Consider the following 25,064-nt stretch of genomic DNA (forward strand, 5'->3'; position numbering starts at 1 on the left):
GGCTATTTCAACCCAAACTAGCTCTAACTCAAGGATCCAAACAAAGAGGAGTGTTACTGTACATGCTACAGTGTGGACCGTAGCACATTGTTTTTTATGGCCATATCACCACATTATTGTTTTCTACTGCTGGTTCACTGGGCTACCATGGTTTGCATGGCTGGTTCACTGGGCTTCCGTGGTTCGCACTCCTCCGACCTGAGTAGTACTCCCACCGTTCCTAAATATAAGTCTTCATAGATATTTCACTGTGGACCACATACGGATGTATATAGATGCATTTTATGTGTAGATTCACTCATTTTTCTCCGTATATGGTCCATAGTGAAATATCTCCAAAGACTTATATTTAGGAACGAAGGGAGTAGTATAGTACTAGTATATACCGCATCATTCTTTGATCCTTCTTACTACTCCGACATGTGGGAGAGCCAGCATCCGGGTCGATGTGTCATGCACCAGATTAGAGCGCGGAACGGAAGGGGGGCATCACCCCGGTCGGAGCGCCAGTAATTCATGACTATAGTGAGTGGTCATATCGCAAGTCTTTCCAGCAGTAACGCGCTGTCAAATTGCACAGCCCCACTCGCTCACCCTCCTCGCCTCTCTGTCAAACCGCCTACCCGAAAACTGCCGTGCGTACTGCCCGGGAAAAGCCCCACCCTCAACTTTTAACTATGCAAAAATAGTTCGAGCTTGTTCGTTCTATATAAATATAGTACTTACTATATGTTTATTCACCCGTGGGGTTGTTCAATGAATGGAGGGGCGGGGAGCACAAGTGAACAATACTACCTCTGTCCGGGTTTATTGGTCCCCATTGTATTTCGTGCCAAATTTTGACCATAGATTAAACTAAGAAAATGTTCACGCATGTCACCAAACATTATATTTTTCAAAACTATGTTCAAATACGAATCCAATGAGATAATTTTTCTTGACATGCATTAACATTTTTTTAGTTAAATCTTTAGTCAAAATTTGGCACAGACTATAAAAGGGACCTATAAACCAGGACGGAGGTAGTACTGTAGTAGTAGTAAGTAGGAGTCGTAGAGTAGTCACCTTAAATAGAGAGTTTCTTTTCTTTAATGCCACGTACACAAATTGAAACGCTTGTTGTGGAGAGAAAAAATATAATCACTCCACTATATATGGATGCAGGGGCCTGAGCGCTCGCTTTACTAGGGTTGCTCTCTTCATTCTCTCATCCTCTCCAGATATAAACAAGACAGCGGTAGCAACATGTTCTCTCTGCTCACCGCTGGTCACAGATCCGGCCGGATCCCTTCGGCCGGTGTGTGTAGAGGACTAAAAGGTGCATCGTTCACGCGGTCATCGCCGCCGAGGGAGGAAACCCACAGCTGCCGGAGGGGCCCGATCCTCTACCCATGCCGTTCTCTCTGACACAGTGCTGGCTCGGGAGGTCCTCCGACCCTTCTTCCTCACTGCCGTATTGTCCGCAGACCCTCAGGTATAAGTTCTTCGAAAGCGGCCTTGCTCTACTGCCCCAGCTCCCCACGTGTCTGCATGTGCATCTTTTTCTACTCCCATCAGCTCTTCCAAAGCCACTTAAATTTTTAGTATTATTAGAGGTAAAGCTACTTCATGCATTCGAATCTAGGGCTTTGTTCAAACAACGAAGAAAGGGGGGAGTTGTAGCATGAATCTAGGACTTGATTCAAAGAGGAAATAATATGGTGAAAGTAGTAGAGACCGGATACCCAACCGGTCTCTTGGTTGAAAAGGGAAATAATGGGAAAACGCAGTACAAACTGGATAAGGAACATATCTATTATTGGTTGAAAAAAGGATAGAAAGTGGCGGCTGGTGGACAAGTCAACAGAGTATGTCCAGGATTAGATTTGCTGCCATCACATAGTAAAAGGTCTCCAGGATTAGATTTTCTGCCCTCACATAGTAAAAGGTCTCAGGATTAGATTTGCTGCCCTCACATAGTAAAAGGTCTCAGGATTAGATTTGCCGCCCTCACATAGTAAAAGGTCTCAGGATTAGATTTGCTGCCCTCACATAGTAAAAGGCCTCCAGGATTAGATTTGCTGCCCTCACATAGTAAAAGGTCTCCAGGATTAGGTTTGCTGCCCTCACATAGCGTGAACAAGCTCATCATCACCACTTTATGCCTCCTTGTAGGTACATTGTGCTGATGCGTCCACTGTCGCATGTCCTTATACCAACCTTTTTTTGTTTTTTTTTGCGGGTAAACCAACCTTTTGCTGTAAGGGCGCATGTAAAATGAAGCGATCACACTGTTACCTTAGGGACATGTCTAACCGTGTTATTGTTAATCTAATGCCTCCAGTGATAAGATGCAATTAAACTGTGTTACAAATGGCACTCCTGTTGTTTTCCTCAGTATGATAAGTAAGTTGCTCCTTTACGCTGCTGAGTGTCCTGGTGTCCCCACGGTCCCATGCCCTTAAACCAACTCTTTAGCTGTTGTTGATTTACTATGTCTGGTAAACAAGCAATGCCACCATTAAAGTAATCCCATATCTGAGGAATCTCATTGTTGATCGTAATGCTTCTGGTAACATGAAGCATTGCTGATGTTTTAAAATTTCTATTGTCCTTGCGTGATTGCCATGAACATAATTAAGATGCTTCTTTTCATTTTGTATATGTTTCATATATTCTTATTGACCAGCAACTGTTTACTTTCTATCATTTTGTGCAGATAGGGATATCCATTTCACCTTGTTGCTATTGTGACCTTTTGGTGAACTGCACAAAACACTTTTTTTTGGAATGAGTGTCTTGTGCAGTTCAACTAAAATGTCACGTGGGCAACATCTCTCATTTTTGGTGGAACTGCACAAAATGGTTAAACTAAAGTGAAACCATGCTCTCCTGTCTCCTTGTTTGTGCTATGCAAACATGCTATGCAAACAGGAATACTCTACTATAGATGTTGTGACGGTCAAGAGCAACATCTCTCAATTTTGGTGGAACTTCACAAAATGGTTCAACTAAAGCGAAATCATGCTCTCTTGTCTCCTTGTTTGTGCTATGCAAACATGCTGTGCAAACAGGAATACTCTACTACAGATGTTGTGATGGTCAAGAGCATTCGCCAAGTTCTTCGATTGTATGAAGTGGCTAGCCAAGATGGATTTAATCCCGATATTCACTTTATCAAAAGGCTCTAATGGGTTGGTTCTGAATCTTGCAAGATGGGAATCAGTGAGATGTGTAGGCATCTTTGTTGTACTTATTATTTGAATCTTATTTGTTGGTTCTGAATCTTGCAAGCTGGGAATCAATGAGACGTGTAGGCATCTTTGTTGTACTTATTATTTGGATCTTATTTGTTGGTTCTGAATCTTGCAAGCTGGGAATCAATGAGATGTGTAGGCATCTTTGTTGTACTTATTATTTGGATCTTATTTGTTGGTTCTGAATCTTGCAAGCTGGGAAACACGGCATGATGATGCAGAGGATAGCAACCATAACAAACAATTCAAACTTGGTAGTATTATCTTTGTGAAAGTGACAAATGTGTTGATCGTGTGCGTCCTGGGAATAATAATTCTAATTGTTGTGCATGTTGATCCCGTGGCACTGATAGAACGAGCCAATGCATTGCTTGTTTTAAGTATAAATTTCTATTAAAGCTAATTAAATTTAAGTAAAGTGACCACTAACTCCTGTTATTACAGTACCAATACAGACCCGCTCGTGAACCGACGTGTGGCCGGAGTAGGTTTCTTAATGGATGTGTTTGAATGCGCCGAGGGTGCCTCTTCTGCCGGGCGTGCAGCGGACGAGGGAGGGGTAGTAACTGTTGTCGTCTGTACACACTCAGCTTACTATTGAATCCAGTTCCCCAAGAGCTAAAAAACGAACTGCTGCTGCCGCCTACACACTCGTTCACTCGAAGAAACTCCAATGGTGATCTGAGGGGTGAGCCTGCTGGATATGGACTTCAGCAAGGAGTTATTTCGCCATTCAGTCCTATGGCTGCACCAAGTTGAATGTGATGTACACCAATGATACGGACTCGGTGAAGCTCTGCCTCGCCTCAGTCCTATGGCCGCACCAGGTTCTGGAGCATTCGCCCGTTTTATCGGCAGCGCCGACTGCACCTTCGCTATGGTGGAGAGAAGGAAGAACGCGACGATTCAGCCATCTGGTGCAACAAGCTTGTCGACATCCAGAAGCAATACAAGATCATCAGCAACGGGCAGAAGAAGGACTCCGTGGTTGACCTCGCTGAGACCATCATCGACCCCTGATATGCTAACATGAAAGAAGACGACCTGAACACGTGGGAGGTACCTCTGAATCTAGCCTACATAACCTACGCGGCCAAGGACGCATACGCATGCTACGACATGTATAGGCAGATCTTGGACATGAGGGCGTGTCTGCTTCCCATAACCGACGAGTACACGAACAGCCGCAGCGTCATGATCAAGCGTGCCAGGAAGTTCTAGATGTTGTACTTTATCTGTTTATAAGCACCTTTATCATCTGAGTGTTTCATGCATTAGCCTATGTGTCATAATTATTTGTTTTGTCCGAAATATTTCTTTTAAGAACCCATTAACCTGATTGCTTTTTTAGTGGCTATTTGCTAATGTATGTAAACTAGTTCACTTGTCCGTAAAAAAAACTAGTTCACTCGGCTGTCGTGCTTTGAATCTCCTTCCTCCCAACATATTACTCTCCTCAGGTGGACCCAGCAGGTCTCTGAATTTTCTCCCACTTTCTTTTTCGATGTAAACTGAGTTTTCTCCCAGTACTTTCCCCTAGAACCAACTCAATTGTCCCACGTCTAGCCTAAAAAATAATAATACCCCACGTACTTTTAACTCATCAAATTAAAATGATATTTTATTTCGTAAGTTGAAAGTTCTTACAAAATAATAATAATAATTGTTTATATATAACTTGCCAAGTTAACTCCTACTGATTGCGTACATAAGCTTGCAAAGATTTTACTGACGTGCAATCATGTGTTTATGTTTTTATAACATTTCTCCGTCTAGCCCAACATGATATTTTCACCCAGCCCAGCAAGTCCGCGGATTTCGAGAAAAATGCAAATGGGATTTAAACGGGCTGCATAGATGCTACACCATTGTTTCACCCAGCCCACCAAATGGACTAAAAAACAAATGGACTGGCTGACATGTGGGCCAGTAGGTCGAAGCCTAAGAAGGCGTTGGATTTACATCCAACGGCCGGCATTCTTCTTCAATCTCTCGTCTTCTTCCCCCACCGCTGCCGGAACCGCCTGCTCCAGCCTTCGGCATCCAGCAGCGTTGTTTTGCGCTCCTCAGCGAAACGCTACCCCGCCGACGGCCAGGCCATCCCTCCACTCCGCACCTCCTGTTATTCTCTGCCGAGTGTAGGCCCACCCCGCACCCGAACCAGTCAAGTTTCCCACTCCTCTTCGTCTGTGACTCCACTTCCGCGTCTTCCCCATCTCCAGGTTGTTCCAGTCTGGGGCCTTGCCGTCGTCCACCGCCTCGGTGCGCTCGGCGCGGCGTGGTCAACATACAAGAGTCATCGGAAGAGGACTGTACATGGAGAGCCTGACGGCTGGGACCCACGAGGTCCATGGTCGCACGCAAGGAAAGTTCCTCCTTATTATGCACTGTACGTGCACTGTACGTGGGAAGGGCTTCTGTATTTCGCAAAAAAACGCCCCCCCCCCCCCCCGCGCGCTGACAGGTCGGACCCACCAGCTATATCTTCGCACGCAAGGAAGTGCCTCCTTATTACGCACCACAAAATGAATACCCCCTGCTAGCTAGGACCCACCATAGTGGGTGGCTGACTTGTGGGCCTACTAAGTTGACGAGGACGGAGGGCTTTGTCAACTTAGTCAATATGAACGATTCTAGCTCCAGTGACCGTACGATGTCCATCCAACGGCCATAGTGCTTCTTCAACCTTTGGTCTTCTTGCTCCAGCCGCCCAAAGCAGCGCCGGTCGTGCCGCGTGCTCCTGCCTCTCGTGGTCGGCTGTGATGCCACGGAGGCCTCACCGCCCCCTACTACTGCCACCGCTAGCCCAGGGTATCCCTCTACTCACCCACACCCCCTGTTATTCTGCGGCGACAGCAGCCTCACGCCGCAGCCGAACTAGTCAACCCTCGTACTCCTCTCCGCGTGGGCATCATCCACTGCCGCGTCTTCCCCGGCTCCTTGTCGTCCCCTTCTTAGGCCTCGCCGTCGTCCACCGCCTTGGTGCTCTCGGCGCGGCGTGGTCAATGTGGTCAACGACCGACTTCCATCGGAAGAGTACTGTACGTGGAGAGGCTGACAACTGGGTCCAAGGCCACAGCCCAGTTTTTTTGTGATTTGCCAAGTAAGTCGCTTTGCCAGGCCTGTTGGGCTGCAAATCTTTCAAGACGAGGAGAGCTTGATTTGGCTGGCCGAGAAAATGGCCTATCAGTAATGAGAAATGGGTTGTACATTTTTAAAACACATCAAACCGACAATTAGTTTCAAATATCTTTTTTTCATTTCGAGATTTTAAATTACATTAATTTTTATGCATGGAGAATTTGTTGGATTTTATATCTATATACATTTATTTTTAAAATCAGTTTGAATGTGAGTCGAAATTTTGGGATTAAAAACAGTTCGGACCGCACAAAAATATGCAAAATTTCGTATAATTTTTTAACCGTGGCCACAATATGGGCTGTAATGCTAACAAAAAGAATATGGGCTCCAAACAAAACCTTAAGAATTAGCAAATGGGTTGTAAATTATTAGAAATAATGGCAGATGGGTTGTATGCTGTTTTCCACAGATTTGAGGCTTTCCTAAAAAAAGGTTGACGCACAAGCAGTGACTGTTGGATGGCCATCCAACGGCCGTCGTGCTTCTTCAATCTCTGCTCTTCCTGCTCCAGCCGCTCAAACAAGCGCCGGCGGGACTGCCTGCTCCCTCCTCCCCGTGGCCGGCTGTGCTGCCGCATAGGCCTCACCGCCCCACCGTACTCCCATCGCTGGCCTAGCCACCCCTCTACTCACCCACACATGTTGTTATTCTCCGGAGATGGCAGATGAATTAGTAAACCCTCGTTCAGTCGTACTCCCCTCCGCATGGGAAACAATTACGGAGTCTTCACTACCTCTGTGTCGTTCCCTTCCTAGGCCTCGCCATCATCCACTGCCCAGGTGCTCTCGGCGCGGCCTGGTCAACGTGGTCAACGACCGACATGCATCTGAAGTGGACTGTACGTGGAGAGGCCGATAGCTGGGTCCACGGCCGCACGCAAGGAAATGCCTCCTTATTACGCGCAAAATAATGATTCCTCCACCTGACATCAGGGACCCACCGAAAGGGCCTCAGTATTTCGCGAAAAAAACATTACCGCCGCTAACAGCTCGGACCCACCAGCTATATCTTCGCACGCTACGCACAAAAAAATGAATACTCCTCCTGTTAGCTAGGACCCAGTATAGTGGCAGGCTGACTTGTTGGCCTACTAAGTTGCCGGGGACGGAGGGCTTTGTCAACTTAGTCAATATGCACGATTCTAGCTCCAGTGACCGTACGATGTCCACCCAACGGCCGTAGTGCTTCTTCAACCTCTGGTCTTCTTGCTCCAGCCACCCAAACCAGCGCCGGTCGTGCCTCGTGCTCTTGCCTCCCATGGCCGGCTGTGATGCGGCAGAGGCCTCACCGCCCCCTTCTACTCCCACCGCTGGACAGGCCATCCCTCTACTCACCCACACCCCCTGTTATTCTACGGCGACGGCAGCCTCAAACCGCAACGAACCTATGAACCCTCGTACTCCTCTAAGCGTGGGCATCCACTGCCGCGTCTTCCCCGGCTCCGCGTCATCCCCTTCCTAGGCCTCGCCGTCGTCCACCGCCTTGGTGCTCTTGGCGTGGTGTGGTTAACGTGGTCAATGAACGGCTTCCATCGGACGTGGACTGTACATGGAGAGGCTGACAACTGGGTCCACGGCCGCAGCAAGGAAGTGCCTCCTTATTACGCGCAAAATAATTATTCCTCCACCTGACAGTGGGGACCCATCGGACGGGCCACCATATTTCGCGAAAAAAACGTTTCCCCCTGACTGCTGGGACCCACCAGCTACACCTTCGCACGCAAGGAAGTGCGTCCGGAAAAAAAAACGATTCGCCCCCCTGACTGCTGGGACCCACCAGCTACATATTTGCACGCAAGAAAGTGCCTAACAGTCGGGACCCACCTGGTCAAAGCGTACGTAGCGTTGTCATTCTGGTCGCGAACGTGCATGTACATACTGGTCGATGTAGAGGCGCGCACGTGTCGTAGATGTAGAGGCGTGCACGTGTCATAGTAGAGGCGCGCACGTAGCATGTACACGTACGTACAGCGGCGAGGGTGCAAGAAAGAAAATACGGCCACGTACGTACATATGGGCAGGGTCTCGAACGCCTACTCGCGCATACGTACATGGCTGGGTCGGAACGGAGAAACAGCGTCATCATTGTGTTCATGGGGAGCCAACCGGCTGGGTCGGAACGGAATGCATGGTCGTGTTCATCGGGAGGGCTTGGATGGAACAGGCGATGGAAACGAGGCCTGGTGTACCGCACAACAGAGGAAATGGCCTTGTGTTCGACCGGCCATGTTCGAAACGGGGTCCTGTTGATCGGGAGGGGCATGGCGTACCGCAAAACGGAGGAAACGGACCTCCTACGGTCGAAACGGGGGTCCTGTTGATCGGGAGGGGTGTGGCGTACCGCAAAATGGATGAAACGGGCCTCCTACGGTCGAAACGGGGGTCCTGTTAATCGGAAGGGGTGTGGCGTACCGCAAAACGGACGAAACGGACTTGTGTTGGAGTGCTACGGTCGAAACGGGGGGAGGGGTGTGGTGTACCGCAAAACGGGACTCCACGGGATACTGTTCATCTCCACTGTCGACCTCCTCCAGCCTCCACGGGATACTGTCGACCTCCTCCAGCCTCCACGGGCTCCTGTTCATCCAGCCTCCACCACGCGCTAGCTACTCCACCAGCTACTGTTCAACCACCCCTCCACGGGTACCCCTCCACCGTTTACTGTTCATCCAGCCCTCCACACCACGGGGTCCTATTCAACCACCCCTCCACGGCCACCCCTCCACCGTCTACTGTTCATCCAGCCCTCCACACCACGGGTTCCTGTTCATCCACAGGCAACGCCACCGCTCACTGTTCATCCAACCCCCCCTGCAACGCTCACTGTTCATCCCAGAGGCAGCATCGATCGGCTTTAGTTAGCAACAGTAGTGAAGGAATCACTCCATCGGGTTCAGTTAACAGCCATCGATTGATCGCTCGGGTTCAGTAACGCGTAGCCTGCAGTGCAATCGCTCGGGTTCAGTTAGAGCCCAATGCCTCGCTCGGCTTCAGTTAGAGCCAACGCCTCGCACACACGCGCGTACGTACGAGAGAAACGCGCATCGCTCCGCCCCGGACCTCCCACCGTAACCGGCAACTCCCCGAAATTTTCCTCCCCCTCGCTTCTACCATGGTTTTTTCCGTCATGGACGGCACAAAGAATGTCATGCAGCTGCGTCTCCGGCCCGCCCAGGACGAAAAGCCCATTTTCTGTCATGATTTTTTGTCATAGAAGTAGGAGCCCACCACATCTATGATGATACCGGGTTTTGTCACAATTATCGTCATAGAAGTGTCATATGTATGACAGGAAAAAAATTCGTTCGGCCCAAAATGTCATGGATGTGTCTTTTTTTTGTAGTGCATGCGCTAAAGCATGCCTCCACATGGTGCCCGAGCGCCTCCCTCATGACGTCGGCTAGGTCTAAGGACCTCCAGAGGAGAGCCCCCAAGCCTAGCCTGAGGGGCTCCAAGCACGCTTTCCTTTGCGATAGGTGAAGGCGCCCCATCAAGGAACGCGAGGCTCAACGCAGCACTGTCGGGTGACGCCTCCTCATGAGATCCCTGGCCCAGCTATAGCTTCTTCGTCTTGGGGGCGAGATTAGGAGGGAGGACATCGCCCTCGTCTTCAGGGTTCTCGACTGCTGCAGCTTGATAGGCGCGCTCAAGAGAAAACACCGCGTCCTTTTCCTTGTAGGCGACCGTGATGATGCCGCCACTCCCTGGCATCTTGAGGACATTGTAGCCGTGGTGCGTCGCCACCATGAATTTGGCTAGTGCTGGGTACCCGAGGATAGCATTGTATGGCAGATGAATATCGATGACATCAAAGTCGATGAGCTCGATGTGGTAGTTGTCGCACTTGCCGAAGGTGACAGGGAGGCGGACTTGCCCTATCAGAAGCGTGGAGCTGTCGGTCACTCCTAAGAAGGGTTTGGTAGGCTGAAGCTGGTGGTATGGCACTTGGAGCCTGTTGAACGTCTGGACAGAGAGAACATTGAGCCCTGCTCCACCATCAATGAGGGTCTTGGTGACGACCACGTTGCTGATGACGGGCGAGCAGAGCATTGGGAGCGCGCCGGCAGTGGTCGCACACTTGAGCTAGTCGGAGGAGTTGAAGGTGATGGCGTATTTGGACCACCTGAGCGGGTGTGTCGCCTCGAGCTTGGGGAGAACTACGTTCACCTCGCGCGTACTGCTTGAAGACGCAGTGAGAGGCTGGGGCATGGGAGCCGCCCAAGATGCAGGCGATGGTTCGAGGCTCTTGGAAGCCCCCAGCCCCCTCGTCCTGGTGATGATCTTCGTTCCTTCTTGGTGGTGGAGGCAGTGGAGGAAGACCAGCGTTTCCTTGAGGCCGATCCTCGTGAGGCTGGTCCCTCCAGGCGCCCTCGCGAGGCTGGTCGCGCCACTCCTAGCGATGGTCGCGGTCGTCCCAGCGTCCTCCACCTCGGCCACCTCCACGACCATAGCCTTGATTGTTGCGCTCAGGGTGTCGACCTAGGCATCCATAACGGAGGGCCCTAAGCTCCTGGCAGTCGTTGGTGTTGTGGCTATGCACGTTGTGGAAGATGCAGAACGGTCGGCCGCTCCTAGATGACTTAGGGTGATCGCAACCGCGCTTCATCTCTGGCTCGGCTGCAAGGACAGTCGGCCCTTTGCGCTTCACGTCCTTGACCTTGGCCTTCTTGTCTTCTGGGTCAGCGTCGGGGAGCTCGAGGAGGAATAGGCACCCCTCCTCAGCCCTCACACACTTGTTCGCCATGTTGAACATCTCCACTACCGTGCAGAGGTCCTATGATACGTCTCCATCATATCTATAATTTTTAATTGTTTCATGCCAATATTCTACAACTTTCATATACTTTTGGCAACTTTTTATATTATTTTTGGGACTAACATATTGATCCAGTGCCCAGTGCCAGTTCCTGTCTGTTGCATGTTTTATGTTTCGCAGGAAACCCATATCAAACAGAATCCAAACGGGATAAAAACGGGCGGAGAATATTTTTTGGAATATTTTGGATTTTCCGAAGGAAGAATCAACATGAAACGGTGCCCGAGGTGGCCACGAGGCAGGGGGCGCACCCCTAACCCTCGCGAGCCCCTCGTAAGGCGGTTGATGCTCTACTTTGGCCGTAAGAAAGCTAATTTTTGGAAAAATATCTGTGCGAAGGTTTCAATCCAATCGGAGTTACGGATCTCCGGATATAAAAGAAACGGTGCCAGGGCAGAATCTAGGAACGCAGAAACAAAGAGAGACAGAGAGACAGATCCAATCTCGGAGGGGCTCTCGCCCCTCCCACACCATGGGAGCCAAGGACAAGAGGGGAAACCCTTCTCCCATCTAGGGAGGAGGTCAAGGAAGAAAAAGGAGGGGGGCTCTCTCCCCCTTGCTTCCGATGGCGCCGGAACACCGCCGGGGGCCATCATCATCACCGCGATCTACACCAACACCTCCATCATCTTCACCAACATCTCCATCACCTTCCCCCATTTATATTCAGCGGTCCACTCTCCCGCAACCCGCTGTACCCTCTACTTAAACATTGTGCTTTATGCTTCATATTATTATCCAATGATGTGTTACCATCCTATGATGTCTGAGTAGATTTTCGTTGTCCTATCGGTGATTGATGAATTGCTATGATTGGTTTAATTTTCTTGTGGTTATGTTGCTGTTCTTTGGTGCCCATCATATGAGCGCGCGCGTGGATCACATCATAGGGTTAGTTGTATGTTGATATTACTATGTATTGGAGGGCAAGAGTGACAGAAGCTTCAACCTAGCATAGAAATTGATGCATACGTGATTGAAGGGGGACCAATATATCTTAATGCTATGGTTGGGTTTTACCTTAATGAACGTTAGTAGTTGCGGATGCTTGCTAATAGTTCCAATCATAAGTGCATAGAATTCCAAGTCAGGGATGACATGCTAGCAGTGGCCTCTCCCACATAAAACTTGCTATCGGTCTAGTAAAGTAATCAATTTCTTAGGGACAATTCCACAACTCCTACCACCACTTTTCCACACTCGCTATATTTACTTTACTGCTTCTTTATCTAAACAGCCCCTACTTTTTATTTACGTGCTCTTTATTATCTTGCAGTTCTATCCAACAACACCTACAAAGTATTTCTAGTTTCATACTTGTTCTAGGTAAAGCGAACACTAAGCGTGCGTAGAGTCGTATCAGTGGTAGATAGGACTTGAGAGAATATTTGTTCTACCGTTAGCTCCTCGTTGGGTTCGACACTCTTACTTATCGAAAGAGGCTACAATTATCCCCTACACTTGTGGGTTATCAAGACCTTTTTCTGGCGCCGTTGCCGGGGAGTCATAGTGTGGGGTGAATATTCTCGTGTGTGCTTGTTTGCTTTATCACTAAGTAATTTTTATTTTCTATTCTTAGTTGTTCTCTATCTTTAGTTATGGATATGGAACACGAATACCAAAAAAATTAGGTGTACTTGCTACTCATGGAGATGGGGAACCTCCTAAAACCCTCGATGCTCGTTATGTGAAAGAAATTATGTACTACTTTGATAATCCTGAGAAAACCCATTCAATTATGTTATGGGAGACACGTTGGATCAACGTGAATACTTTAGGGATTATCGCTTGACTCAAAAGGGGGAACTATTATGGGATCAAATTTATATGTTGCATTGGTATGCTCGAGATCTATGCTTGAGATATGATTATACTTGTTGCTCTAGGATGAAGTCTCCACGCCTTCCCTTTTCATGCAAATTCAATGATAAATAAACCTTAGCTTCTTATGCTAATTGTATATATGATTACTATGATGTGGAACAAACAGAGGAATTTGTTGCTTTTAAGGGTGCTTATGAAATTGAATCTTTGTTTGAAAAGTATGAAGCTTTTGATGATGATGTTTATAGGCCTGAAAATTATGCTATATTGAAATATTGCTATGAGAATTATGAATATAACTCCAATATTGATGCGTTTATTGAGAAAGTCTCCACTGTCCAAGAAGAGACTAATATTTTGCAGGAGTCTATGGAAGAAGAAATTGATGAAACTATGAGCTCATTGGATGAAAAAGATGATGAGGAGAGCGAAGAACAAAAGGAGGAAGAGCTGATTGATAACCCGTGCCCACCTTCTAATGAGAGTAACTCTTCAACTCATACATTGTTTAATTTCCCTCCGTGCTTACCGAAGGATGATTGCTATGATGATTGTTATGATCCCATTGATTCTCTTGAAATATCCCTTTTTGATGATGATTGATATGCTTGTGGCCAAGATGCCAATATGAATGATGCTTATGGAGATGAACTTGCTACAGTTCCTTATGTTAAACATGAAATTGTTGCTATTGCACCCACGCATGATAATCCTATTATCTTTTTGAATTCTCCCTACTACACTATATCGGACAAGTTTGTGCTTATTAAGGATTATGTTGATGGGTTGCATTTTAACGTTGCACATAATGATTTTGATAGATATAATATGCATGTGCTTGCTACTCCTACTTGCAATTATTATGAGAGAGGAACTATATCTGCACCTCTCTATGTTTGCAATATGATAAAATTGCAAGAAACTGCTTATACTATGCAATGGCCTTTACTTGGTGTGCATGAATTGTTCTTTTATGACATGCCGATGCATAGGAAGAGATTTAGACTTCGTTGTCGCATGATATATGTTACTTTGTGCTCACTACTAAATCACAAATCATTGTTAATTAAAATTGGCCTTGATATACCTTGGGATCCGGGTGGATCCATTACTTGAGCACTTTATGCCTAGCTTAATGGATTTAAAGAAAGCGCTACCAGGGAGACAACCCGGAAATTTTAGAGAGTCACTTAATTTTGTTGAGTGTTTTCATAAAGTTTGAAAACAAAAAAATAAAGAGGGGAACCCAAAACTTTTCAAAAAGGAAAGTGGAAGTGAGAGAGTCAAGCATTGTTGAAGTGGGAGCTAGCCTTGAACTTTGTTCATGCTCACGGAAACTTTGTGAATCTTGATTACAGAAACTTTTCATCAAAAATAATTATCCCCTTGTACAATTCCATTGTACTATAAAAATAATGTGCCAAGGTTTGCCTTTAGGTTGTTTACAATGTTTGTTGGTATGTGCGGTGCAGGACAGAAACTTTGGCTGTAGTGCATGATTTTACATTTTTTTTACTGGAACGTCAAATGGTTCTGATTCTTTTTGCACTGTCTTGCTGTACAAATTTTTTATTTTTCCTAATTTTGGTAGAATTGTTGATGTACCAGAAGTATGGTGAATGTTCATATTGCTACAGACTGTCTTGTTTAAGACAGATTCTGTTTTTGATGCATAGTTTATTTGTTTTGATGAAACTATCAATTTCTATTAGTGGATTAAGCCATGGAAAAGCTATATTACAGTAGACATAATGCAAAAACAAAATATGAATTGGTTTTCAACAATACTTAGATTAGTGATTTGCTTTATTATACTAACGGATCTTACCGAGTTTTCTGTTGAAGTTTTGTGTGGATGAAGTGTTTGAGCGAGGAGGTCTCGATATGAGGAAAAGGAGGAGAGGCAAGGACTCAAGCTTGGGGATGCTAACGCACCCCAAGTAAATATTCAAGGATGCTCAAGTGTCTAAGCTTGGGGATGCCCCGGAAGGCATCCCATCTTGCTTCAATAAGTATCGGTATGTCTTCGGATTCGTTTCGTTCATGCGATATGTGCAAGTCTTGGAGCGTCTTTTGCATTTAGTTTTCACTTTTCTTTTATGCACCATGCTGGTATGAGATAGTCCATGGTTGATTTATAGAATGCTCATTGCACTTCACTTATATCTTTTGAGTATGGCTTTATAGAATGCTTCATCTGCTTCACTTATATCTTTTGAAGTTTGGATTGCCTGTTTCTCACCACATAGAAAACCACCATTTGTAGAATGCTCTTTTGCTTCACTTATATTTGTTAGAGCGTGGGCATATCTTTTGTAGAAAGAACTAAACTCTCTTGCTTCACTTATATCTGTTTAGAGAGATGACATGAATTGGTCATTCACATGGTTAGTCATAAAATCCATAAAACTTGTAGATCACTGAATATGATATGTTTGATTCCTTGCAATAGTTTTGCGATATAAAGGCGGTGATATTAGAGTCATACTAGTTGAGTAATTGTGGAATTGAGAAATACTTGTGTTGAGGTTTGCAAGTCCCGTAGCATGCACGTATGGTAACCGTTGTGTGACAAATTTGTAGCATGGGGTGCTCTTTGAGTGCTTTCCTTATGAGTGGCAGTCGGGGACGAGCGATGGTCTTTTCCTACCAATCTATCCCTCTAGGGGCATGCATAGTAGTACTTTGCTTCGAGGGCTAATAAATTTTTGCAATAAGTATATGAGTTCTTTATGACTAATGTGAGTCCATGGATATACGCACACTTACCCTTCCACTTTGCTAGCCTTTATTATACCGTGCAACTTTCGCCGGTATCATGAACCCATTATTTACCTTCGTCAAAACAGCCACCATACCTACCTATTATGTCATTTCCATAGCCATTCCGAGATATTATTGCCATGCAACTTTCCACAGTTCCGTTTATTATGACACGCTCCATCATGGTCATATTGCTCTTTGCATGATCATGTAGTATCGTATCTGTGGCAAAGCCACCTTCATGCCTGGCTTTACTGTAGTTGAACTGAGCACCTTCTTGAGCACTACCTTCTTGGAAGTAGCCTCATCTTCTGCTGCCACGTAGTCCTCATCCTCTGAGTCTGAGGTTCTCTTCCTTCTAGCTCTTGTGGCTGCTTTGGGCAAATTGCTTGGAGTGCTTCTGCTCCCTTCATCTGAAGTGCTTGAGGGACTAGTGCCCTCACTCATGTGAATCTGCTCTTCTTCCCTGTTCTAACTGTCACTATGGTTTGACATGCTGCAAATCACTGACTGCTGACCCTGTGAATAGTTATAGTTGAGACAGAGTGGATGAGCATCACAAAATGCAGAGATTTTTGCAAAAAAATGATTTAAAAACTTAGTTTTAGTTTCCACAGAAAGCATTTCGGATCTACCGATTTTCAAACTCGGTGATACCGAAGCAGTTTTGGAACCTAAACTAGTGATCTCGGTCAGACCGAGTTAGAGTTCGGTGGCACCGAGACTGCTAGGGTTTCACAAAGTTCTAAAATCGGTCACACCGATTTGTAATTCTCGGCCAAACTGAGACTTACTAGTGCAATGGTGTTAGCCAAATCGGTGGGACCGAGTTTTTCAACTCGGTGGGTCCGAGATGGTTTCGGCGGAAACCTAACCCTAAATTTTCGAATCACATCTATTCTAAGGATCTCATTGGCTGGATAGGAGTGTTTCAATCGTGGCAAGATGCATTACGAACACAATGTGCTGAGAATCAGATGAGGAAAGCACTGTGATTGAGTTCATACCCTAGTTCAGCGGTGAACTCGCTACGGCGGCAACGGCGGAGAAGAAATCCATTGACGGCGGCGGAGACCAGCGACAAGAGGCGGCTGGCGACGAAGTCGACGATCCGTAGACCTAGTAGGCAGAGCGAGCTACGCGCGGGCGAAGGGGTTTGGAGGAATTTCCAAATTTTTGCCCGTGTCTATATATAGCCCGACACTGTCGGTGTGACCGAGTTGAACAACTCGGTGGCACCGAGATGCACAACTGTTAACAGTTACAACAACTCGGTGTGACTGAAAAGTTCATATTGGTTGCACCGAGATTGAAAACCTAGATCGACTTAGTGATCTCGGTGGGACCGAAATGGAGGAATCGGTCAGACCGAGAATCACAAAGAAGTTTTGGAAGTTTAAGTACATGACGAATCGGGGACTCCGAGTGCTCCTCACACAGAGTGGTTCGAATCTGACTTGATCAAATTTTGTGATGTAGCATAAATAGAGTTTGAGACGAGAAAAGCATAGATAGCTAGAGAAGGTTCTTAGCCAATCTTCTCCATCCACTTGGCCAAAGAAAAAAGGAAACCAATCAATCAAAACAACAAGTGGATGTCCTCGAATGAGTAAAATATGCAACCAGCATGCTCACACAATAAAGTGACAAATGAAATATGTGGCAAAGCATGCACAACCAATTCTAGCATCTGTCAAACAATTGGTGATGACTAGGTCATTTATATATGAGTATATTGACTTAGGAGTAAAATGAGAACATTTGATCATAGGTCATACTCATCGTTTAAGCTCAAGTGGGGTTACCACTTTTACATAATGCATTGATGTGTTCACATCATTAGAGTTGCTTTGACTCAATTCTTAGAGTTAAGCTCCCCCTAGATGTGAGATCCCCCCTTAGAGGGATGAACTAACCTTGGGTTTTGTCGATGATGACTTCATGTAGGTGTTGAAGATGTGGATGCTCAATGTTGATGTAGATCTTATGGAGCAATCCTTTGGAGTGAGTTGCACTTTCAATACCTACACGGGTTAGTCCCACAAGGAACAAAACAAGAGTATCCATAGACATAGAGTGATGCACACACAAGATGATGTCCATGAAATCATTTGATTACCTTGTCCCTTGCCTTACCAACATGAGGGTTTGTGACTCCTTGAACTAGTGCAAGACGTGGAGGTTGATTGCACTTGTTCTTGCCATAAAGATATGAGTGAAGAATGTTGGCGGAGTCACCCTCAAGAACTCTCTAGTTCTTCTTCTTCTGGATCCACATCATCTTGATGGGAATCCTTGGAGTTGTAGTTGTACTTGATGAAGTAGAACTTGATGTAGTCTTGGGAACCCACTTGACCAAGGCCTTAGGTGCTTCTTCAAATGCATCAATCTCCTCTTGAAGCTTGTCCTTGCCTTTATGGTCTTGTGGTGGAAGATCATCTTGAGCTTGTGTTCCCTTGAAAGAAGTAGGATCATACTTCTCTTGTTGAGGAACAAACTTCGTCTTGGGGTATTGATCTTCTTCCCACTCAACTCCATTGGCATTGAACTTTCTTTCAAAACCAACACCTTGATTCTTCCGATGCCTTCCTTGCTTGCGTACAATTTCCTCAAATTGCTTACTCCCGGCAAGGCTCTTGTATACACCTTTCTCTATAATTACCTTCAATAAGCTATTTTCTTGCTCAAGTGTAACTTGGCTAAGAGAATCATTAGTGGAATCGAGAGAACTACTAGAAGCAACACTATTGGATTTAGCATAGTTATTGTTACTACTAGAGGAAGAATCTTTCTTGTTATTATTACTAGACTTGACTTGAGGCATGTAAGTAGATAAGAGTAAACGCTTGGCAATATAAGAAGGACTTTTCTTGCGAGGATCATCATTGATTGCCTTTAAGAACTCATGCTCTTGCTCAAGATTGAGCTTTTCAAAGCGTAACTTCTCATGAGCCCTTAAAAGTTCTCGATGATTTTCGAAGATAGTTTCATGAGCTAACTTAAGAGTGTTTAGTTCTTTAGTTAGAATCTCAATCTTCTCCTTATCATTGTCATTCGTTTTATCTTGTTTAGCATGATTAATTGATATTTCATCATAGTATTCATCACTAGAGTTGTCAATAAGTAAATCATCATCACCTAGCAAGTCATCTTCATCACTATTGAAATCAACATACTCGGGATGTGTTACCTTTGGACCTTTGGCCATGAAGCATCTTCCAATTCCTTCATTTGGTGAGTCAAATATGTCGTAGGAGTTGGTTGACACAAGTGCTAGACCGGCAACACCTTCATCTTGAGTATGTTCAGAGTCGGAGTGATAGCTTCTCTCGGAGTGATGTTCAGATTCGGAACCGGATACCCATTCACCAACATGAGGTTGATGTCTTCGTTTTGTGTAGCTCTTTGATGACTTGTCCTTCCTTTCTGAATCTTTGCTTCTCCGTGAGGGTCTTCGTTCATAACGATCATCTCTACTCCTTCTCTCTCTTGGTGGTGATTCTTCTCTTCTACTTCTTCTTTTTGGAGAATCTTCTCTTCTTTTGTAGGATGCCGTACACTCATTGGAATAGTGTCCGGGTCTCCCACAATTGTAGCAGTTGCGCTCTCGACTGGAAGATCTTTTGTCATTGTAGGACCTTGACTTAGAGCTTCTTTCTTTGCTTCTACTCTTGTAGAATTTGTTGAAATTCTTCACCATTAAGCTCAATTCTTCATTGAAGGTTTGTTTCTCACTTGATGATGTGGGGGCTTCACATGAGGCTTTGTAAGCACCACTTGACTTGTTGTGAAGTTCCTCCTTATCCTTGAGTGACATCTCATGAGCAACAATTCTACCAATGACCTCCGTTGGCTTGACATTCTTGTAATTGGGCATCATTTGAATCAATGTGCACACAGTATCATATTTTCCATCCAATGCTCTTAGGATCTTCTTGATGATGAATCTGTCGGTCATCTCTTCACTCCCTAAGCCGGCAATCTCATTTGTGATAAGAGCAAGCCTAGAGTACATTTCAGCGACACCTTCACCATCCTTCATTTTGAACTTGTCAAGCTGACTTTGGAGCACATCCAACTTGGATTCCTTGATGGAGTCGGTACCTTCATGCATATCAATCAAAGTGTCCTAAATTTCCTTTGCATTATCAAGACAGCTGATTTTGTTGAACTCTTCGGGGCACAATCCGTTGAAGATGATATCACAAGCTTGAGCGTTGTATTGCAGCATCTTCAATTCTTCCGCATTAGCTTCACGGTTCGGCTCTCTCCCATCAAAGAATTCACCTTGCAAGCCAATACAAATAATAGCCCAAACGGCGGGGTTATGTCCGAGAATATGCATTTTCATCTTATGCTTCCAACTAGCAAAATTAGTTCCATCAAAGTAAGGACCTCTACGGTGATAATTTCCCTCGCTAGACGCCATACTCTCCTAGGTTGTGAAACCAAGGCTATGACCACCAAAAGCTATGGAAATCAAAGCAAATGGAGACCAAGGCTCTGATACCACTTGTAGGACCTTGAAGTATGTCTAGAGGGGGGGTGATTAGACTACTTGACCAATTAAAAACTTAACCTTTTCCCAATTTTAGAGTTTGACAGATTTTAGCAACTTTGGACAAGTCAAGCAATCATCACACAAATCAAGCAAGCATGCAAAGAGTATATAGGCAGCGGAAATTAAAGCATGCAACTTGCAAGAAAGTAAAGGGAAGGGTTTGGAGGATTCAAACGCAGTTGGAGACACGGATGTTTTTGGCGTGGTTCCGATAGGTGGTGCTATCGTACATCCACGTTGATGGAGACTTCAACCCACGAAGGGTAACGGTTGCGCTAGTCCACGGAGGGCTCCACCCACGAAGGGTCCACGAAGAAGCAACCTTGTCTATCCCACCATGGTCGTCGCCCACAAAGGACTTGCCTCACTAGCGGTAGATCTTCACGAAGTAGGCGATCTCCTTGCCCTTACAAACTCCTTGGTTCAACTCCACAATCTTTGTCGGAGGCTCCCAAGTGACACCTAGCCAATCTAGGAGACACCACTCTCCAAGAAGTAACAAATGGTGCGTTGATGATGAACTCCTTGCTCTTGTGCTTCAAATGATAGTCTCCCCAACACTCAACTCTCTCTCATAGGATTTGGATCTGGTGGAAAGAAGATTTGAGTGGAAAGCAACTTGGGGAAGGCTAGAGATCAAGATTCATATGGTAGGAATGGAATATCTTGGCCTCAACACATGAGTAGGTGGTTCTCTCTCAGAACTGGTAAGTTGGAAGTGTAGGTTTGTTCTGATGGCTCTCTCCACGAATGAAGAGGAGGTGGAGGGGTATATATAGCCTCCACACAAAATCTAACCGTTACACACAATTTACCAATCTCGGTGGGACCGAATCAACAAACTCGGTCAGACCGATTTAGTAAACCTAGTGACCGTTAGGATTTTCGGTGGGACCGACATGCAACTCGGTAGGACCGATATGATTAGGGTTAGGGCATAACGTAATCTCGGTGAGACCGATTACACAAACTCGGTAGGACCGATTTTGGTAATTAGCTAACCAGAGAGTTGGTCAGGTAAACTCGGTGGGACCGATTTGCTCTTTTCGGTGAGACTGAAATGTTACAAAAGGGAAACAGAGAGTTTACATTGCAATCTCGGTGGGACCGATCGCTCACTTCCGTTAGACCGAAACGTTACGAAGGGAAACAGAGAGATTACAATCCCATCTCGGTGAGACCGAGATCCCTATCGGTGAGACCGATTTGCCTAGGGTTTGTGGCAGTGGCTATGACATCTGAACTCGGTGGCGCCGGATAGAAAGAATCGGTGTGACCGATTTTGGCTTTAGGTTTAGGTCATATGTGGATGTGAGAAAGTAGTTGAGGGATTTGGAGCATATCACTAAGCACATGAAGCAAGAGGCTCATTAAGCAACACCTCATCCCTCCTTGATAGTATTGGCTTTTCCTATAGACTCAATGTGATCTTGGATCACTGAAATATAAAATGAAGAGTCTTGAGCTTTTGAGCTTGAGGCAATCTGTTGTCCTTGATATTTTGAGGGATCCACTTTCATCATCCATGCCATGCCATTCATTGAGCTTTCCTGAAATATATGTCTTGGAATAGCATTAGCTCAATGAGCTATATGTTGTTATGAATTACCAAAACCACCTAGGGATAGTTGCACTTTCACCTAACTATATGATTTTGTAGGGATAAGCTTTCTTTGGATATGTTATTTGATAAGACATAATTGCTTGGTTGGCATGCTTGAAGTATTATTGTTTTTATGTCAAATGATAGACTATTGCTTTGAATCACTCGTGTCTTAATATTCATGCCATGATTAGATACATGATCAAGATTATGAACTGTAGCATTCCACATCAAAAATTATCTTTTTTATCATTTACCTACTCGAGGATGAGCAGGAATTAAGCTTGGGGATGCTGATACGTCTCCGTCATGTCTATAATTTTTGATTGTTTCATGCCAATATTCTACAATTTTCATATACTTTTGGCAACTTTTTATATTATTTTTGGGAGTAACATATTGATCCAGCGCCCAGTGCCAGTTCCTGTCTGTTGCATGTTTTATGTTTCGCAGGAAACCCATATCAAACGGAATCCAAACAGGATAAAAACGGATGGAGAATATTTTTTGGAATATTTGGGATTTTCTGGAGGAAGAATCAACGTGAAACGGTGCCCGAGGTGGCCACGAGGCAAGGAGGCGCGCCTGGCCCCACTAGGTGCGCCCCTGACCCTCGTGAGTCCCTCGTAAGGCGGTTGATGCTCTACTTTGGCTGCAAGAAAGCTAATTTTTGGAAAAATATCTGGGCGAAGTTTTCAATCCAATCGGAGTTACGGATATCCGGATATAAAAGAAACGGTGTCAGGGCAGAATCCAGAAACGCAGAACAGAGAGAGACAGAGAGACGGATCCAATCTCGTAGGGGCTCTCGCCCCTCCCACGCCATGGGAGCCAAGGACCAGAGGGGAAACCCTTCTCCCATCTAGGGAGGAGGTCAAGGAAGAAGAAGAAGAAGGGGGGCTCTCTCCCCCTTGCTTCCGGTGGCGCCGGAACACCGCCGGGGGCCATCATCATCACCGCGATCTACACCAACACCTCCATCATCTTCACCAACATCTCCATCACCTTCCCCCATCTATATTCAGCGGTCCACTCTCCCGCAACCCGCTGTACCCTCTACTTAAACATGGTGCTTTATGCTTCATATTATTATCCAATGATGTGTTGCCATCCTATGATGTTTGAGTAGATTTTCGTTGTCCTATCGGTGATTGATGAATTGCTATGATTGGTTTAATTTGCTTGTGGTTATGTTGTTGTCCATTGGTGCCCATCACATGAGCACGTGCGTGGATCACACCATAGGGTTAGTTGTATGTTGATAGGACTATGTATTGGAGGGCAAGAGTGACAGAAGCTTCAACCTAGCATAGAAATTGATGCACACGGGATTGAAGGGGGACCAATATATCTTAATGCTATGGTTGTGTTTTACCTTAATGAACGTTAGTAGTTGCGGATGATTGCTAATAGTTCCAATCATAAGTGCATAGAATTCCAAGTCAGGGATGACATGCTAGCAGTGGCCTCTCCCACATAAAACTTGCTATCGGTCTAGTAAAGTAGTCGATTGCTTAGGGACAACTCCACAACTCCTACCACCACTTTTCCACACTCGCTATATTTACTTTACTGCTTCTTTATCTAAACAGCCCCTACTTTTTATTTATGTGCTCTTTATTATCTTGCAATTCTATCCAACAACACCTACAAAGTATTTCTAGTTTCATACTTGTTCTAGGTAAAGCAAACACTAAGCGTGCGTAGAGTCGTATTAGTGGCAGATAGGACTTGAGAGAATATTTGTTCTACCTTTAGCTCCTCGTTGGGTTTGACACTCTTACTTATCGAAAGAGGCTACAATTCTCCCCTACACTTGTGGGTTATCATCCTCATGTATGGCGAGCTCCTCCTTCATCTTGATGTTGCAGACGGCATCAGTGAACGCTGAGATGATGGCCTCGTCCGACACCTTGGGGATCTTGAGGCAAACGTTGTTGAAGTGATGGATGTACCTCTACAGGATCTCTCCTGGCTGCTGCTTGATGCGTAATAGGTCACTTACGGCCGGCGGGCGGTCGCGAGTGCCCTAGAAGTTGGCGATGAAGCAGTCGCGCATCTCATCCTAGGAGGAGACGAACCCCACGGGGAGATTCAGGAGCCAGGAGCATGCGGCATACTTGAGGGCCATGGGGAACTAGTTCGCCATGATCTTCTCGTCGCTGTTGGCCGCCTCGATGCTCACTTCGTAGAGTTGCAGGAACTCAGCGGGGTCGGCGGTGCCGTCGTAGCGTGGAGGTAGGTTAGGCTTGAACTTGCCTGGCCAGATGGCGTTGCGCAGCTCCGAGGTCAATGCGTGGCACCCTGCTGTGGTCACCGGAGCCCGTCGAGGAGGTGGAGCCTGGACTTGGTGCTCGCGCGCCGCCACCATCATAGGCGGTGCACTTATAGCTATGTCTTAATTCTTGAATCTTTATTGATCTTTATTGAATATTCACTTATATATTTGCATTATGTCCTCTACAACATTCACTTATAGCTATGTCTTAATTCTTGAATCTTTATTGATCTAAGTGAATGTGATTGGACCCTAACCTATTCGATGCTTCTACCTCAACTCTATCTGTCCAAATCATATGCATTCTATTGAAAACTGTCAATTGTCTTCTCTGAGTCCTTGTCAGCAGAGGACAAACTGACAAACATTTAAATCTATTTAATGTTGCATCCTTGTTGCCTGAAAACCGGAGAAGCCGGAACAACCACCCGACAATCCAGGCGTGCGTGAGAACATGGAACAACTTTCAATGAGTTGCATGCGTGCCACATGTCTCTCAGATGTGAACCGCCAGGGGCACCTGCGTAATTGCACTGCACCGCCCTCCTCCTTATAAATAGTTACCCGTGCGGTCAATACCGGTTCCTCCACCTCGCCACCTCGCACAAACCCTAGCGCCTCCGCTAGCTCACGTCGACGCCGGAGACGAAGCGCTTAGCTGCCGCAACTTCTTCGACACCGTACTCACGCCGGCCTCGGACCTTGTCCTCTCCGCCGCCGCCATAGGTGTCTTCCGCTGCCAAGTTAGGGCGCGGGAGATTGAACTGCTCGGCCTCCTTTCAACCTCGTCTAGCAGTTCGTCGATGGTAAATATATCTTATTTTTACTGCCTTTTTGATC

The sequence above is a fragment of the Triticum aestivum genome, chromosome 1B (assembly GCF_018294505.1).
Source record: "Triticum aestivum cultivar Chinese Spring chromosome 1B, IWGSC CS RefSeq v2.1, whole genome shotgun sequence".
Taxonomy (NCBI): domain Eukaryota; kingdom Viridiplantae; phylum Streptophyta; class Magnoliopsida; order Poales; family Poaceae; genus Triticum; species Triticum aestivum.